The sequence below is a fragment of the Cylas formicarius genome, unplaced genomic scaffold, assembly GCF_029955315.1.
Source record: "Cylas formicarius isolate icCylForm1 unplaced genomic scaffold, icCylForm1.1 PGA_scaffold_6__28_contigs__length_40554024, whole genome shotgun sequence".
In the NCBI taxonomy this organism is placed as follows: domain Eukaryota; kingdom Metazoa; phylum Arthropoda; class Insecta; order Coleoptera; family Brentidae; genus Cylas; species Cylas formicarius.
In genome coordinates this window covers 2,465,138-2,482,895 of record NW_026844347.1, presented here as the reverse complement: position 1 = coordinate 2,482,895, position 17,758 = coordinate 2,465,138, and the positions used below count along the sequence as shown (strand labels likewise).

The following is a 17,758-nucleotide window of genomic DNA, read 5'->3' as shown; positions in this document are numbered from 1 at the left end:
TCTAGATTCGCCAGGGCCGTAAAGGTGGACCAGTTTCCAAAACGAAATGAGTTAAATTTATCGTCAATGCGTTCCAAGTCGTTTATGTTCACTGCCTGTCCCGGCAATTTATTTTGCACTGTTCAAGTGACATTATAAAAACATGTGCAACGAATTTACCCTTCAAGCCGTTAATACGTGTTGAAATTAGTTCAATTATTGTTTACTCAGATATAGTCAAATTCGAAATTTGTGTGAAATTATACAAAAGTCAACTCACAGATGGAACATAATATGCTATAATCTTATTTATATCTGTTCATTTTTATTAAAACCATTTTGTTACAATTAACATTAATACAAATAAAATTTTTTGGCGTTTTACGTTTGACAGAAGGCACGTTAAAAAAATCTTTTTCGATGGCGGAGATACCTGTCGATATTTATATAACTTCTTTCTGCGTCTACTACAATAACTATGTTCTATGTACTTATCACACCTCGTATAAACTGTCTTATTAAAAAAAACAAAATTTCTAGTAAACTAGATAGCTTAAAAACTCAAGTAGGAGTAGGAGGCAGAGTATGTGAGCCTTGGACGAAAAGAAACGTTTCTATTATAATTGACGAGCTAGGAATAGAGGAAAAAGATTGGTGATAAAAAAGCGTGATCTATAATGACAACCAAGGGGCAATGCAAATTAGCACAACTCTGTCATAGATAATGACTGCCGGCCAAATGGCCCTCGAAGACGCATCGAGGCACATAACTAAACCCACAGAAAAATAATTTAAACAAGGGTTGATAGACAAATTCAGACACGGGAATTTCTCAGAAACCAGTCGAACAAATTTCCAGCAGTCATGAAGGCGGTGAGAATAATGATAGGTCTACTGCCACTGCTTGCTAAAGAGACATCTAAGCTAAATGGGAGTGGGCGAACACTGAATCGCGACTGCACTAGAACGAGTAAAATACAGGCAATACTTTAAAACTAAATAATACCAATTTATTAATTCAATCAATTAACTGTTAGTTTCAGCTGATATGAAATTCTTGCATAAATTTTTAGATTGCTAAAAATTGGTACATGACTTAAATTGTCCCAAGTACGTACGTCCCTGATTTTAATTTCAGATAAAAAATTAATGCCTTGCATCACATCTGGCAGAAAAAGATTAGAACTTCTGCTAAATCTGCAAGTTCCCTATAAATAAGTGGGATTAAAATACATAAACAAATAAATGCTAAAAGGTAAATAACGGATTATTCGACCCGGGTGGTCAATACCCTGCTGGATTGCTTGGAGACGGTTTATTAAATTGGAAGCCAATAAATAACCCAACCTATGCCTCTATTTACCTAGTTTTACTTTTTATTTCCAAGTTCGTTCGGTCACACTGACAAAAACAATCAAAAACTTAAAATTTGTAAAACTTATTGTTGAACTCTTTCTCATAGATGTCACTACCACCATATTACCTGGATTAAATTAAAAAAATCAATAGTTGGATGAAAAATGCAGATGCTACTGTAAAACAGTAACCGCCATGAACATGTATGACCCATTTAATACTGAATGGTACTTTTTGTGTTATTGGGACACGGAACTTTATTCAATCTATGATCATGACAGCATACATTATTCATTACTATCACCCTTTTTGGTGGTGGTGTTCTCAAACCAGTTTTTAAAATGTTCTGAAGTAGTGTCATCATAGTAACCGACAAGCGGGCCTTTATATCGTATCGTTGTCGTAAATTTCGATCCTATTTTGTCTATATCCGTGTCAGATATTTCATCCTCCACTTCGTTAAGCGGACCGGCTCAATAATCCCAAGCCGCTGATTAATTTTATCCGTTTTAAGCCCGTTTGTTAGAAGAAATTTGCGCAGACTTTAACGACCATAGTTTATTCCTGTATCATCTTTCGAGGAATAATATCGGCATCACTTGCGTCCAGGTTTTTGAAAGTAGATAACTTCTTGTTCCAAATGAAACAAACAAATAACCAAACTTTAAACGAAAAATCATCCGGGACATAACTATTACAGTCAATCAATCCAAATTGTTTTAGGAAAATTACTGAGATAATTAGAATTCGATAGGCGGTGCTGAATTCTCGTCACCAGACAAAGGGGTGTCACAGTTCGTACTCGACCGCAATCAATTTTCATTAAACGGCGAACTGCGTTTTCCCCAATTAAGGTGAGGATTTTAGACGACATGTTAACGACAAGGTTTAATTAATGAGAAGGAGAAATCTTTTAATTTTTAGGTTAACGACAGCGGGTAATAAAACGCTTATGAGTTGCGCGGGTTTGTTAATGATATCGACGCCCGCTATGATGCAATTGGTGCCCGCTCACCTGACCGCTGTTTTTACTCTTTAATGATGAAACTTGTGACATGACATTCTGACAGAGCGACACGTAAGGGTACATCCGCGCTGTACATTTCGCAATTTGTCGCACTAAACATTTTAAATCACACAAATGTCAACACCAATAGCGCTAATTAACTATTAACTATTATCAAGAACTAAATGACAATGAATTTTTTATTGCAACTACGCTTATTGGTTCGAACTGTAAGGAAACTCAGATTACCTCACAAACAAATTTCATTTCTATTGCTAACAAAATCCTTCCTATTTTTTTTATTATTTTATTGTTTGTTATTATTGGTGAATTGTAAAAATGTTCGAAACCTTTAAAATTTTTCGCAAGATTATCTAAATCAAAATATACCACCATTTGTTTTTTGAATAGAATGTATCGAATATTTTGGCAAATATAGTATTTCCAGATCCACCTAAAATCCATTCCATTGCAGATTCTGATAGTAGCCAAAATTGTAAGTAACTTGGGTTGACATTTCTTTTTTATTTCTATGGGCTTTTACCGTGTTTGAAAAAATATACTAAAATATAATTATTATTATTTTAGATTTTGACAAAAAGTGATGCTCAAACTATTCCGATCAAAACGTTATTTGTAGATTTTTTCTAAATTTTCAATTAAACTGAGAAGCGAAATGTTGAGCTTTTGCGATATATTCTACAGGTAGCAAACATCGTACCACTGTAAGAGAGTAGGTATGACTTACATTGTGTAATAATTTTCTCTGCGAACAGAATGTAACCACAAACTGGCTGAAAGATGCAGACAGGCTAAGCGCGAGTTTTTTACTAGATCGGGTCTGCAACTTTGTGTCGAGATAATTTATTAAGATTGATCCTAATGCGAGTAAGTCAGATGCAGTCACGTCAAAAAGAATTACGATAAAACGATTTTTTAATAAAAAGCGAGAGTATTGAATTGCTTTTCTTGATTTCTTTCTCTTTTATGGTCAATACTGCTATACGACCTAGCCTGAACGTGGTACCACATGAAAGTTATAAATTATATCTGGGAGGTTCAGTCGTACAGTTAGGGGAGATCAGAAAGGAAATTAAAATTAGGTGTCATTCAGGGACATTTATAGCAGAAATTCTCATAATTGATTGAAAATATTTGCATGAAATTAAACAAAAGTAATAACTTAAAAACCAAGGGCAGTAGGTTGATTCTTCTTTTAAGGGTACGAAAATCGGCTTCTTTCCTGAATATTACGTATACACGTTTACGTAAAAAATAGTTTTCCCCAACTCTCTACTCTACCGAATTATGCACAGATAACATCAGCTTCGCGAGTCACTTCGGACGTTTCCGCTACTTTAATCACGGATTTGGGAGCGATCGGATGTTTTCGGTAGAGTATAGTAATGGTATTTTGACCTTATTTAATTTTGAGGTTCACGTCGCAGTGAACGTATTCGTACTGTAAAAGTGTTTTCGAAAACCATATTTAAAAATAATATAACGGAGGTTAATTAAAAAAAAACTAAAATAAATAAGTTAATGCCGAGTTCTGGTCCAAAAATTCAAAATTCTTCTTCTAACGCGAAAATATAACTAAGGTTTACCGCCAGGAACCTTGTGTGTTAATTACAATAGTGTTTTATGGTTATTACAGATAGTTTTATTTAATTTCAGTTTATTTTTGCCTACAGTAAACTATTGAAACTATTGTGCTAAGTACCTTATATTAGTGTTTAAAAAGAAGCGTACAATGAAAAAGTGATCCAAGTCTTCCCAATGTACGAATAACTAATCTAAGTCAATCCAAGAGCGCCTCTGAAGAACATCAAAATTACTACTTGACCGTTGATAACAGTAGATGTTAAGTTTAGTGATCATTTTTTGATAAAAAGTACATTTTTCCTTGGTTACAGGAACTATACAGCGACAACCCTCTTCAGAAATCTTGCTCATCATAGCCAGTAATTTTGATAGTTTCGAGGTCAAAGGGGTTATTTTCATTACCTAAAAGGAAGTTTAAGCAACCTTTGTTTTGGACTCTTTTTTATGTAGTTTTATGTGTTTTTTATGTGGTATAGGAACTAAATAGCAATACTTACAATATCAGTTTTATTGACAGTATTTTGTCAGCTGTTTCTAGCAAAAGTGATCTATCCAATCGTAGTCCAGCTCATATTTATTTTGTAAGGTAAATTTAATCTAGAATGAGAGGTGTAGTAATGGGAATTGTTGGTATTTTTATCATTCCTTTGGCAGGGCAAAATAGTGTTAGTAATACCGATCGTGTGAGGGCCGCTTAAGAAATCAGCACTAACGAACAACATACGAAGTGCAATGTTCGTCTTATAAGGAACCCGCATGGGACATTAATTTTCATGACGTATTCAATCGCTGCATTTGAAATTATTCAAAAACGATCATTTTGAATTAATTTTCAATAAAATTTTGCCCACACCGACAGGAAACTTGTTTGCCGCTATCAATTATTTAAAGTTTCGAATGCATATTTGCAAGAAACTGATTTAGTAAATAATTTTAACTTGATGTGTTCTGTTGCGTAGACATTTTACGTAAATTTTTCTACTTTTTCGATTTACTCAAGTAATAGATGGATGAAAAATGTTTGTGCCTCGGCCACCACCATCAGAAAACTGATTCGAATTTTAACGCACCAGCCAGCTTCTTAAAAAAGAAACTCCACCAGATAATCACCTGTAATGTAAATGTAAAAATTAGAATTTTTATTGCAGCGTTATCATAAATATATGCTGTTGGCCTCAATGAATAGTATTAAGCAGTTTTTATCTCCATCATTAAATTAAATATGTGTCAGAAATCGTTAAAAAAGGTGTACTTTAACGAATGACTTGTGAACAGAACCGGACCTTGCCAGGCAATATTCGTATCATTGGATTGCCGAGAAAGTATTTAAATAAAAATTTGTTGTTTGCAGAATATTTTTAAAGTTTTTTCAAGTAACAAGTTTGTTTACATTATCTCCCGGTATTAAGTCCTTAACATTTACCAATATCGTCTGTTTTGATGACTGCGGTTGTCCCAGCCACGTGACGTCGGTCGCAAAAGCAAAACAACGGGGGTTTACTAGATGTACGATATTTTCACCGGTAAATAAACAACCGCGGTGGTTTGCACGGACGTAGGTAGTAGTAGCATGAAATATTGTGTACGTCCCTGGGTTTTGTTTTAAATTTGCGCGTTCCCTTACTATATTCATTTGCATATGTTTCGGGAAAACAACGGCAGTGACTTTTTTATAGGAGTTACTTATATTTAGGAATATATAATTTAATAATAAGTAAACGTTTCGCTAGCACGAGTGGCGAGCTTCTTCAGAGGTCCTTCCATCTCCGATGTTGGACGTAGACTGACGATTTCTCCTGCGCAGGTTGTATTTATGCCGATTGGTGGTGGGCGGGACTTGTTCCGCTTCGGTTGGTCTCGGGATATCGATCGGTACTGCTCGGGCGTTCCTAAGGATCGGGTTCCAGATTTGGTTGAGTCTAAGGGTCTCCTCCTTTCGGTTGAAATTGTGTGGGTGTTTTTGTATCTCAATGGCTTCCCTGACTAGTCTGTTGTGATAGCCGTTGACCGATGCTAGTAACTTACAGCTCTCAAAGTGTATCCTGTGTTCCCCGCTGCCCAGTGCGTGTTCAGTCAGGGAAGCCATTCACGGTATGACGCAAAGGACATTTTCCTGTCATTTCACCGGGGAAAGGGAGTAATTAAATTTGTTGATATTTTTTGCTGTTTTTCGAAAATATCGGAAACGTGACCTTGTTTTATAGGAATTGTGTGTAGAATTTCTTTTTGGCAATCCGGCGAAGAAAGTTGTTTGAAAGCATTATGTACAAATAAAATTTTGTGGCAGTAACATACACCAGTTGGCTGTAACCGAGTGATTTCCTCATATAACATATTCTCCATACTTGTAAAAAAGTAAATTAAATACAAAAGCAATCAAATTTTGATAGAAAATGCTTTGGCTGTGAAGCAACAGAGTTATCTTAGTCACTAGAACACGATCAATAAAACAAGAAAACGCGTACAAGGATTTTCTACCATTAATCAATAATTCATAGACAGAAATTATTGTAATATTGACATATTTATAACAATGGCGTCACTTTCATTTCCCGTGGTCGATGTTTATTCATAATAAATGTGCCCACATTTTGGTTTTTTATGATTTGGAATATAAAAGATGAGTTTTCACGCCCGTTTAACGAAGCCTACATTATGAAGCAAACAGATGTGTGTGTGTTTACGACAATGAAAACGAATTATTGATGGTAACGACTTTTTGTTCGGATTTATGGAACAGGAGAGAAAGGCGCAAAATAAAATAAAACTCGAGCAAACTTATGGTCGTTCCAAACATCGCTTGCTACCTTCAGAATTATGTACTCTTTTATTTCTCTCTTATATGTTGCCAAAGACTTTCAGTTAAGTCACAACCGGCTTGAAGCGTCCTAATTTTATGAGTTCGGTTTTACGTACGGATACCACGTTAGAATCTTAGAGTGCAAACGACATGACTACATGCATTTTTAAACTCAATTAAAATATTTGATTAAGTTGTTGCTTAATTCAAAACGAAAATTCTACAGGGTAATTCAATTTCGACCGCCACAATTGGGATTTAGAAAACTGATGCAAAGTTTTTAACTTCGGCGCTTACAAATGTCAAGTTTAAAATTGTTTATAAAATGGAAACTTTCGACTTTATTTTTTTCTGATGCTGTGTGACAAGATCAAAACCAAAATCACAATTTTATTGGAACTTTGTTTCGACTCTCGCCAGGAAAATTTATTTGATCTTCTATTTTATTGCATCGTTGATAGTAACGCCTCAGAAGTGGTAAAATCACGAAATATATCCGTCATCTAAGGCTTGATAAGTTAATTTTACTATTTAACAAAAAAGCTATAAAATTGACTTTTATGTGAAGTTTACTTTTACTTGTAAGTTAGCCCTCTTTAATAGTGTTCTAACCGGCTTTCGCATATGTTTTTAAATATAACATTTATAAAGTTTTATCTTTATTTGACAAAGGTAAATTTATAAAAGAATATAAGGAAAATTCTAATATATGGAAACGTCAAGTATCTGAACAAAGTTGGAAATTCAAATCTATTTTGGTTTTGTGCTATTTTGTCAAATAACGGCAAAACACACTCATGAACTACTCCGTGTTTTAAGACTCTAAATGGCATATTGTGGCAATTTGAAATAAGCTACTTTACCGAAGTTTTGCTATATTCCGTCATGTGATAAATAAGATTTTTATAAATTACCTTCAGCCGCAGGAGTTGACACGCTTTTATTACGTACTCAAACCAGGCTTGATTATGTGTTTAATTTTTTTTATTCGGAGCCACTTAATTAAGGAAATTCTTTTCAAGGATAACACTGATGGATGACGATACATAAACTATTTTTGTAAAAACTAAGTATTCGTTTGACCGTTTTTAATGACATCGAGAGTGAATTGAGAAACGTAATTTATTTTACAAAACCCACTTTGTTAGGAAGCAATTTCAAAATATCTTATTTAAGTTCCGAATGTTTCATCTTTCATTTCTGGCTGGGAAAAAATCTTTGTATAGTTCAATAGTTATTTAGCATTTTCGGGTTCATTCTACTGGATTTATTTTATTCTAATATCTTCATAATTAACAAAATTATCCTCTACCTGAAATAATAATAGAAAAATCTTAGACACCAATTTACCAGTTCGAGCTTTTTAAAAGAATAAGAAAAATATACAACAACTTTAGTAAAATTTAAACATCCTACAGCAATAAATGTTCAAATCTTTATGAAGAATACTGACAAAATCTGTTTTTTATATTCTCATTTTAATATTGCTTAAAGCAAATATTATTCATTAACCAAGGAATCTATAAATCGTATATAATCAAGTAAAAAGCAAATATTTTTTGGCAAAAATGAAAATGTAAGTTAATAAACATATATAAAGAAAAATTCCGTGCTTGGTACGATGAATGAGAAAACTATGAACATAATAACCTAGTCACAAACTTATTTGATTTACGCTTTCCAGATTAAAAGAATCACGTAAGTAGATTTTAATTATTGATGTTGCCATGTTCGTGGCGTCTATTAAAAGGAAAATTGAAATAAGAAATGGCATTTTTTCTACTCCGTACACTAAACTATTTTATGTTATTGTGGGGTTGGTAATTATTGTAAACTAGAAGTTAAAGTTCGAGGTTTTTGTGTCCCCTCGTGTCGTAGCCAACTTGATTTTGTATGAAAAAAAAAACAAAAATTTTATCTACACATTTAAGGCACGCACAGCGCCTACTATGGTAAATATCAAGAATTGCAAATATCTTTTAAAGTATTTAATAAAAATTTTATTAGAAAACTGATTTTTTAGAGAAATTGGGGGTATCCCATTTAACGAAATATAACTTTGTGTGATATCTCAGGAATTAAAGGCTCTAAGACAAAATGGGTAAAATCGAGAGATTCCCGCTTAAGAAAACTGTAAAAAATGTTTTTTCCCAAAACTCTATTCTTACAATTAAAAACGTTATAGAGGGCCTTTAAAATTGCACATTTTTGAGAATCACCCTGTTGCTCAAAAACGCTTTGACATATCACGATGCGGTTTTCAGTTTTTGATTTCTCTCGAAAATCGAGCACATAACATGCATATTAGTTTTGGGCTAACGATGCTGCAAATGCTTAAAGCAGTAGAGGCCATTCGAATTTGGATCATCCGGACTATGGTCAACATTAGAAATTTTTGTATAAATTGAGTTTTAAAAATCAAGATAACAATTTCATTACTTTCATTAATTTCATTAATACATATTTTTTCAAATTTATTTTTTACTTTTGTTTACTTTTGTTTTCGTAATTGTAGCAAAAATGAAAAGGGCACCATTTTGTAAAAAAATAAAATCTCTCCTTAGTGATTTAATTTCCTACGTAGATTGATTGATGTACATCCTTTGGGATATAAACGACTACCTAGTAGATACCTATAAAACACAACTTAAAGCAACGGCGGAGCTGAGTTTATGGCTTGCCATCGTTAGTAAGTAAAAAGAGAATTAACAACTCTATCAATTTTATCGCAGCAGGGAATGTCAAACAAAAGAAAATATGAAAAGGCCAGTTGTATATTACATTAATAAAGTGACTCGATAATTAACATAACGCGCGTGTTGTAAATAATAATTTACCAAGGGATTTTCTCAATAAATTTCTTCGACTGCAAGGTCGCCCCGTTATATAATCCAGCCGACTTAATAACCACTAATAAGTAAATACATGAATGTCTTTCAATTAATATCTATCCTAAGTAATTTAATCGATTTAAAATAGGTATTTCGTTAATTCCGGCCAATTATAAGTTTAAGAGTATTACTGTTCATTTACGTATTGAAACACGTTTTTTTCTTTCTTTTTCATTATGCACATATATATTGTTATAATGACTGAAACGTCATGTCGTCGGTTTTCTTGAATACCATCCATTCAGCAATTAGTTGCTCCGTAGCCACATATTATAGGACTCCTACGCCTCCTCTCTCACCAACAGCATGGTTAAACCACCCAATCTATTTCGAAATAGCATACTGGAATATTTTATAAAAATATAGAATGCTCTTCATCGCAGAATATTTAAATATTGCAAATTCATCATTATCAAAATAACAAAATTTTATTTAATCATAGATATTATTTTAATTATTATTATACACTTTATCTTTATATAGCACATTGATTCGCTTTAACTTTGCTAGTAAAAACTCACTAACATTTATTTAATATTTTAAATTAAACAGTATAAGTATTTCCGATTTTGGATTTCGTTTTTCTACGTGTAATAAATGAAAACTTTAATTTTTACTTCCATAGATTTGATTTTTGCAGTTTTGAATAGCCTCTTTTTTCCCATTTTTAGGGATGTATTACAATTTACCCTTGTGGTTCCAATGATACTAAATAAACTATCATGGGACGACCAGATGGGTTTTTAAGAAAAACTATTCTTTAGGACTATGACACAAATAATAATAAATAACAATAAAATGAATGCTTTTAGAACGAATTTATGTGAATTCTATTGCAAATATAAATGCATTAGAAACTATAAATGTCAAAATATCGAAAACACTTGGTCTAAGCAAGCAAGAAAAAAGTTACGATCAAAATCAAGCTAAATAAAAAAATTGTAAATCATTTTTCATTTGGACGCGCTGTTTTTAAGTTATGTGTACCAATAATTAATAATTAATAATTATGGGACATATTTATTGGTTAGTTTTGGCTAGTTTGAAACTGCATCAATATATTTTTGATTTGTTGGACTAAGTCAATATTTGATTCCTACTTATAGCACCGATCCCGCTACCAACCCTTTCATATTTTACTAAATAGCAAGCAGAGAGTTTTTAGGAATACCTGCTACTACGCTTAGCAAAAGTTGACATAAAATTACGAATGCACACACCCCAAAGTTAAATAAATACTTATACACATTCTAATAATATTTGCGCACGATATGGGAGTGCCATTTCACTTTTTCCTGAAATAATTTAAAGATGAGTAACAAGATCCGAGATTTACTGCTATAGTTAACTGTTCAAACTAAAACTTGTTTGAGCTGAACTTGTCTCTCTGCGGTTGATTTAATAATACTGTTTACTAAGCAAACTGTAACGCAAATTACACCTTTGTGTGACTCGGCCAAATACCTGCAACAATTAATTTCGAAACAACGAATTCTTTTGTTCCAGCGTTACCTATTTTCTATGGTGAAAACTGGAACCAAATTGAATAAGAAAAAAACCTGTTAATAAATCGGTTAAATCAAATTACCAGCTGCCACGCGTATTATGCAGTTTAATTGCTTCAGATCGCATGACCCGCAATTAACCTATAACGAGGTAGTCTAATCGTCTAACCTGACTTCGATATAGATGCAATAACTGGTTAACTTTGTTGTAACGGTATTCGCAGTTTTTGCACTTCTGAATATCTTAAGATAAGTAACACATTTGTTATATTTGGTGGCTCAAGAGTGTGGTCAGTTATATCATATATCTTTCTTATTTATCTTCCTGCATATATATATATATATATATATATATATATATATATATATATATATATATATATATATATATATATATATATATATATATACAGGGTTTTTCACTTAAAACTCCGCACGCCAATAACTCCAAAACGAAAAGAAATATTTAATTTATGTAAAAAGTAGTCAAAGTGTGGGGTCAAGTAGATATTTCCTAAAGTTTAAAAAAATTGACGCCTGCAAAGAGCTGGGCGTCGCGACGCGTCGAAAAATTATTCGATTGCAAAGACTTTGGAAATACGCGCATACAAAAGTACATATTATTTAAAAACTTTTTTGTCATTTACTCAAACTTATTTACTTTACCCGTTTCTAAGTTATACCGATTTAAAGTAAACATTTCTTGATTAATAAAAAATGTGATTAACGCTTATTTTTACAAGTATGCCATGAATGTTAGTTACTATGGCAACCATTGTTATCGCCGTTGTTTTAAGTGCAATAGATTTCAACTATTTTAGTATGATTTTATTTATTATTTTGTATTGATTTAGTTCTGATAACATGATAAATAAATGAAAAAACAGTAAAATACCTACAAGTTAATAACCAAAATTATTATTGCAATTAACTACATAATAAGACATTTCAAAAATTTTGTTCAAAATTATGTCCATCTGCTCGAACACAACTATTAAAAACTTTTAACAGATGAGCTTGGGTCACTTGTAGGAGAGTCCTTCTTGTGATAGCGGCACACGCTGCACTAATTTTGTTAATGAGATCAGCCATATCTTCGATAGGTTCTTCATAGATAACGTTTTTTAGGTAGCCCCAAAGAAAATAATCTGGTGGTGTAATGTCCGGGGACCTCGCCGGCCACCTTACCGGTCCATTAGTACCAAACCATCTATTGGGATATTCTCGGTTCAAATACCTCGTTACTATTTGGGCATTATGTGCAGGCGCTCCATCCTGCTGTAGCCACATATTCATTCTAGTGTCAAGAGGCACTTCTTCTAATAGTTCCGGAAGTGTAGTTTGAAGAAATCTTAAATAGCGATCTGCATTTAAAGTTCCTTCGTAAAAGTAAGGTCCAATAAGGAATCCATTTAATATGCCGCACCAAACATTGACACTAAAAATTCGTTGTTTACCTCTTTCTGTAATCCAACGAGGATGGTTTTCGGACCAAAAACGACAGTTGTGTCTATTAACGATTCCATTATTTTGAAATCGACTTTCGTCGCTCCATAAAATTTTCGAGAGAAAATTTGCATCTTGGCTATACAAATCGGACAATGTCGCTAAGTAATACATTCTTCTAGCATAATCGCCTGGTTCTAGTATATGAACTAGTTTACTTTTGTACGGGTGAAAAGAGTTTCTATGTAGAATTCTCCACGAAGAACTTATGGTAACACCGGTATTTTCTTTTATCTCTGATAGGGATATCTTGGGGTTATTATCAATCTGCTGAATTACAGCAGCAGTATTTTCATCATTTGTAGCCGTCCTGTTCTTATCTCTTTTAGGTTTTATGATGCTGCCATATTCTCTTAAGTTTTTACATAAACTTGAAAAGGTTTTTGCATCGGGGACTCTTCTATGCGGATAACGCCGTGCGTAAACTCTTTTTACTTCTCTACAATTGCATCTGCATTCTCCAAACACCAGTAACATGTCTACTTTTTCCTCATTGCTAAATTGCACCATTTTCACATAATAATTCTTAGATTTTTTTAAACCGAACAAATTTGGATATTTCTTGTGACAAAATGTGACAATTTTTTGATACAGCAATAACAACTTACGTTTGTAATTGCACTTAAAACAACTGCGATAACAATGGTTGCCCTAGTAACTGTCACTCATGGCATACTTGTAAAAATAAGCGTTAATCACATTTTTTATTAATCAAGAAATGTTTACTTTAAATCGGTATAACTTAGAAACGGGTAAAGTAAATAAGTTTGAGTAAATAACAAGAAAGTTCTTAAATAATACGTACTTTTGTATGCACGTATTTCCAAAGTCTCTGCAATCGAATAATTTTTCGACGCGTCGCGACGCCCAGCTCTTTACAGGCGTCGAATTTTTTAAACTTTAGGAAATATCTACTTGACCCCACACTTTGACTACTTTTTACATAAATTAAATATTTCTTTTCGTTTTGGAGTTATTGGTGTGCGGAGTTTTAAGTGAAAAACCCTGTATATATATATATATATATATATATATATATATATATATATATATATATATATATATATATATATATATATATATATATATATATATATATTCACGGATGAAACTATGTGTATTGGTGGTAGTCCGGGTGTTCATCCGTTCGTCGTTTGATCCTGGAGTAGGATCATTCGCCTGACGTTTCTCCAAAATATTACTTGGCATCTTCAGAGGCCGCGCATTTATTTATTTATTTATTTAATTAATTATTTTAATTGAAAATTAAAATGCTTGAAAACACTAATAGCACTTATTAGATAATTTCTACTTAATTTTTCTACTCCCTACTCTAATATACCAAACTGTACATGGATCAAGCATGCGGAAAGTGTAACTTTAAGACGTATGCATCGTCACTCCCGGATGAATGTAAGCGCAAAATATTAAATAAAAATAGCAAAAGCAACGTATTTTTAACTTTTAGTGCCGTAAGCCTTTGCAGGAAGCAGAACCAACGGTTCTATACGTTAAAGTTTAAGTTTAAAAGCACTGTCAATAGCAGTGCGGTCATCCACTGTGTTCTGAATTAATGCGCTTAACCGGTTTTCAAAATCGAAATTTCGTTTACTCAAATACATTAACCCAGATGCTGATATGGTGCGAATTGAAATTATTCACAAATTTCGAAATGTTGCGAAACTAAATATTACCGTTACTGAACCGATTCATTGGAAAACAAAATCAACGGACAATGATTCACGGTGACTGTTAAATATGAAGCCAGTAATTAATAACAATAACTTGCAACGAAGATTGCGAAACATTTTACTAGCTTGGTTTTATTAGAAGACGATTTATATATTAGGTGACATTTTATGTTTTGTATTCTCATGTTTCTAACGTTAATACTTATGTCAAAAATTCACATTCAATTGTTATATCAACCGAATTTTTAGGTCTGCCTTACTTCTTAAATAGACACCAGTGATATAAATTGTGTTGGTTAGTAATAGAAACGAAAAAAAAATGTTCACAGAAAAATGAGAGCTTGAGAAATCCATATACAACATTTAACAAATAAAAAACACTGTTAAATTAGGATCACTCACAAGCGACAAAAGTGTTGGAAGTTGGAAGAAAGTGTTTACAGGCGAGTTTTTATTTCAAGCCAAAGTAAATAGTTGAAATACCTTGCTAATATTCCTCGGTTAATTTGTCGGGTGTGACTATTGATTCTATCGGAAGAAAGTGCAACATGAAAAACCAATTAGGGGGTTTTAATGACAAAAGATAATCTTTCTCCAAAGATATTTTATTTTGTAAAGTTCTAAAAAAATTCCGAACGTTTGCATATTTTGATGGCTAGATAAAAAACATTTATAACATTTTTACCATTCCTTTTACTAATACTCTTTTCCACTATTACTCAATAGATTGCGATTAGAAAAAAATTAAGAAATACCTAGTGAATAAATTTAAAGGGATGTCACTGATAACGATTCTTATTATTATCACATGGATTATTGTAAAATAAGAGAACGGGGTTTATTTTATACTTATTTTAAGTTTGAAGTGTGGAGTGAGGCAGTTTTTTCTGTTTCCGTTTTTTTATAAATATGTCAAAATGTGTAAATTTGAATAAAATGACGCATATTTTGAACTTGTTAGCCTAATATTTTGTAAATGAACAAATATCTGAACGAAATCTCCTAGTTGTACAGTTCGTATAACGGGTATTTTTAAGAATAAGGGAAAACCTCTGAAAATGTCAAAAGAAAATAGCGGTCATTAAAATTGATGAAATTATCGAGACTAAAGTCGAATAAATTTAATAAAAATTGTCTCCCTCAAACCGTCTATTTGTACTTACCGCAACGTGGTAAATTTAGTCACGTCACTTTAAACTCATCATAAGAATAGAGCAATATGTTTAAGTTACCTATAATTTAAGGTTCGTGTTCTATTCCGCTATTCATATCACCGCACAATTATTCTTACACTACAAAATCGTTATAGAAATGTATGTACTAAACTTAAAATGGTACAGCTAAAATAATTTTCAGTAGAAAAGGGTGTCAAAGGTGTCTAATAGGAATTTAATCAGTTCTTTATAAATCGTCGGCATTCGAGGATATGCCAAGCCACCTGGGACGGACGGGTACAGTTTTAAAATGTCAGTTGTTTAATTAATCGCGTAATCCCACCCTACGCAAAAATATTACCTTAAAATTTGATTGACGGAAAGACTTAGTTTTTAGTTTCGGAACGAATATTTATTTATTAACTATAAACTTCAACTTTACAGACGAAAGATTTCTATTTACATATTTATTATTTGAAGCTAATAGGATTATTATCAATCCCATTTTTGTCAGTAGTCCGTTTTATTTATCATAACGCATTTAACAATAACGGCTTTGGATGATGCCCCTTTTTTGTTTTCAAAAATTTCTGGTCCTCAAGTCGACTTACCCAATAACATCAAACACAAATCCCCTCACGAAACACAAAATCGCCGAAATGATTGCCAGATTGCTCAACACGCTGCCTTCGGAGAATCCGTTTTTAATCTAGTCTGAGTTCCAGTTGATCAACCGGTAACAGTAAACTTAACGTCGCCGATTCTCCACTGCACACCGGCTTGAAAACACTCTGTATATTGCTCTTTCCTGCTCAAAAAGACTTCAGACCTCGCGAACATGACGCGCGCGCTGCATCGAATGTCTGAAGTGGGTGACGGATGCCGGTATAAACTCAATCGCCCCGTTGCCGGATCAGCGAAAAGTAATATTATTCAAGGAATTAAGGACCCCTCCTATCGAACCTGGTGTGATTTAGAGGATAGGTCATAAAATAGAAAACTGGAAATCGAATTGAAACCAAAAATATGGTCATTGGACATTTCTCTAAATAACAAAAACTAATGTCGGTGTCTATCGGTGCCAATTTTCATAAAAAACTACTGTAACTTTTTTGCTATGGAAAACTTTTTAAAAGCACTTTCTTTATTATTTCTTTACTTCTTTATATACATAATCGTTGGCAAATTGTGGTTTTGGCTGTGAAAACGAAAGACTGATGTAATTTTTTAAATAAATTTGAAAATGTCGCGGAAAATCGCTTACCCGGCTACATTTTTCCATAAATCAGTTTAACAAATATACGTAAACCGTGGGACAAATAACTCACTTAGTAAAGTGGCGCACTCTAGATCGGTGCATAATTAGGCATTTTACGAAAGGGAGTAGAAATTGTTACTATTGCTATGTTGATAAGTGTTAAACTATTGATTTTTAAGGTACATGCAATAAATTTTAGGTAAAAGTTATTAATTATTAATTAGAAAAAAAGTTCTCCATTCCAAAATATTTACAAAGATTATTTAAAACCGCTAATGTTTAAAAAATCAGCATTGAAACAGTAAAATATGTGCGGTTTTAACTGTTATATTTTTTATGCAAATTAAACTAGGCATTAGGTCTCATCTCTCTCATTGTGAAAGGCAATTTTAAATTTAAAAGTGTCCAGTTTGGAACACCCTTTACACAGGGTCATCCACACGAAAGTAGTCGACCTAAGGATAGTTTCTTAAATTAGTTTCTACAAGGTGAATCAAAAACAGTTTTGAATACAATATTCTTTTCTGTAATTTTAACATTTAAGTTTAACTTAAAATGTACTCTTGCTCCGTAATAGAATTTTTAAGCATCTTTGAGATAATTTTATACAAAAAATTATGATCATTTGCTAGAATAGTATATTATATTACATATTTTATTTTCATATCGTATCATTTTCATAATAATTGTATAAACAATACACCTAATTTAATTCCACAAGACAGGTGTAACAAATTAATCCATTTTTTAACATTGAAAACGTTCGTTCCTTTTTGGTCGAGTGGTAACAACAAAAATGAGATTTTAATGAAGGTTAGCTGTTAATTCTTTTATTTTTTTTTAATTTTATTATTTTACATCTTAATGTCAAATTTAAAGTCAACCTTGCGCGTTAAAATAAAATGATTCGTCTGCTAATCCGCCAGCGATACCTCCTTACAAATTTTTCAGTAGAATAGACTCCTCCGAACTTATTCTCAAAATATTTTGTAAACTGCCTGCAAAGA

The 17,758-nt window shown here is 32.6% G+C and overlaps 1 protein-coding gene across 3 annotated transcripts in view; it reads right to left on the bottom strand.

Annotated features, from left to right (window-relative positions):
- The window catches only part of LOC132702829 (uncharacterized), an 85,522-nt gene extending 69,185 nt beyond the window's left edge, over positions 1-16,337 (bottom strand). For all 3 annotated transcript variants that reach the window (XM_060671637.1, XM_060671638.1, XM_060671639.1), the window contains exon 1: positions 16,105-16,337. The gene's annotated coding sequence lies outside the window, so the exon portion shown is untranslated. The remainder of the gene's footprint in view (positions 1-16,104) is intronic.
- Between the last annotated feature and the right edge of the window lie 1,421 nt (positions 16,338-17,758).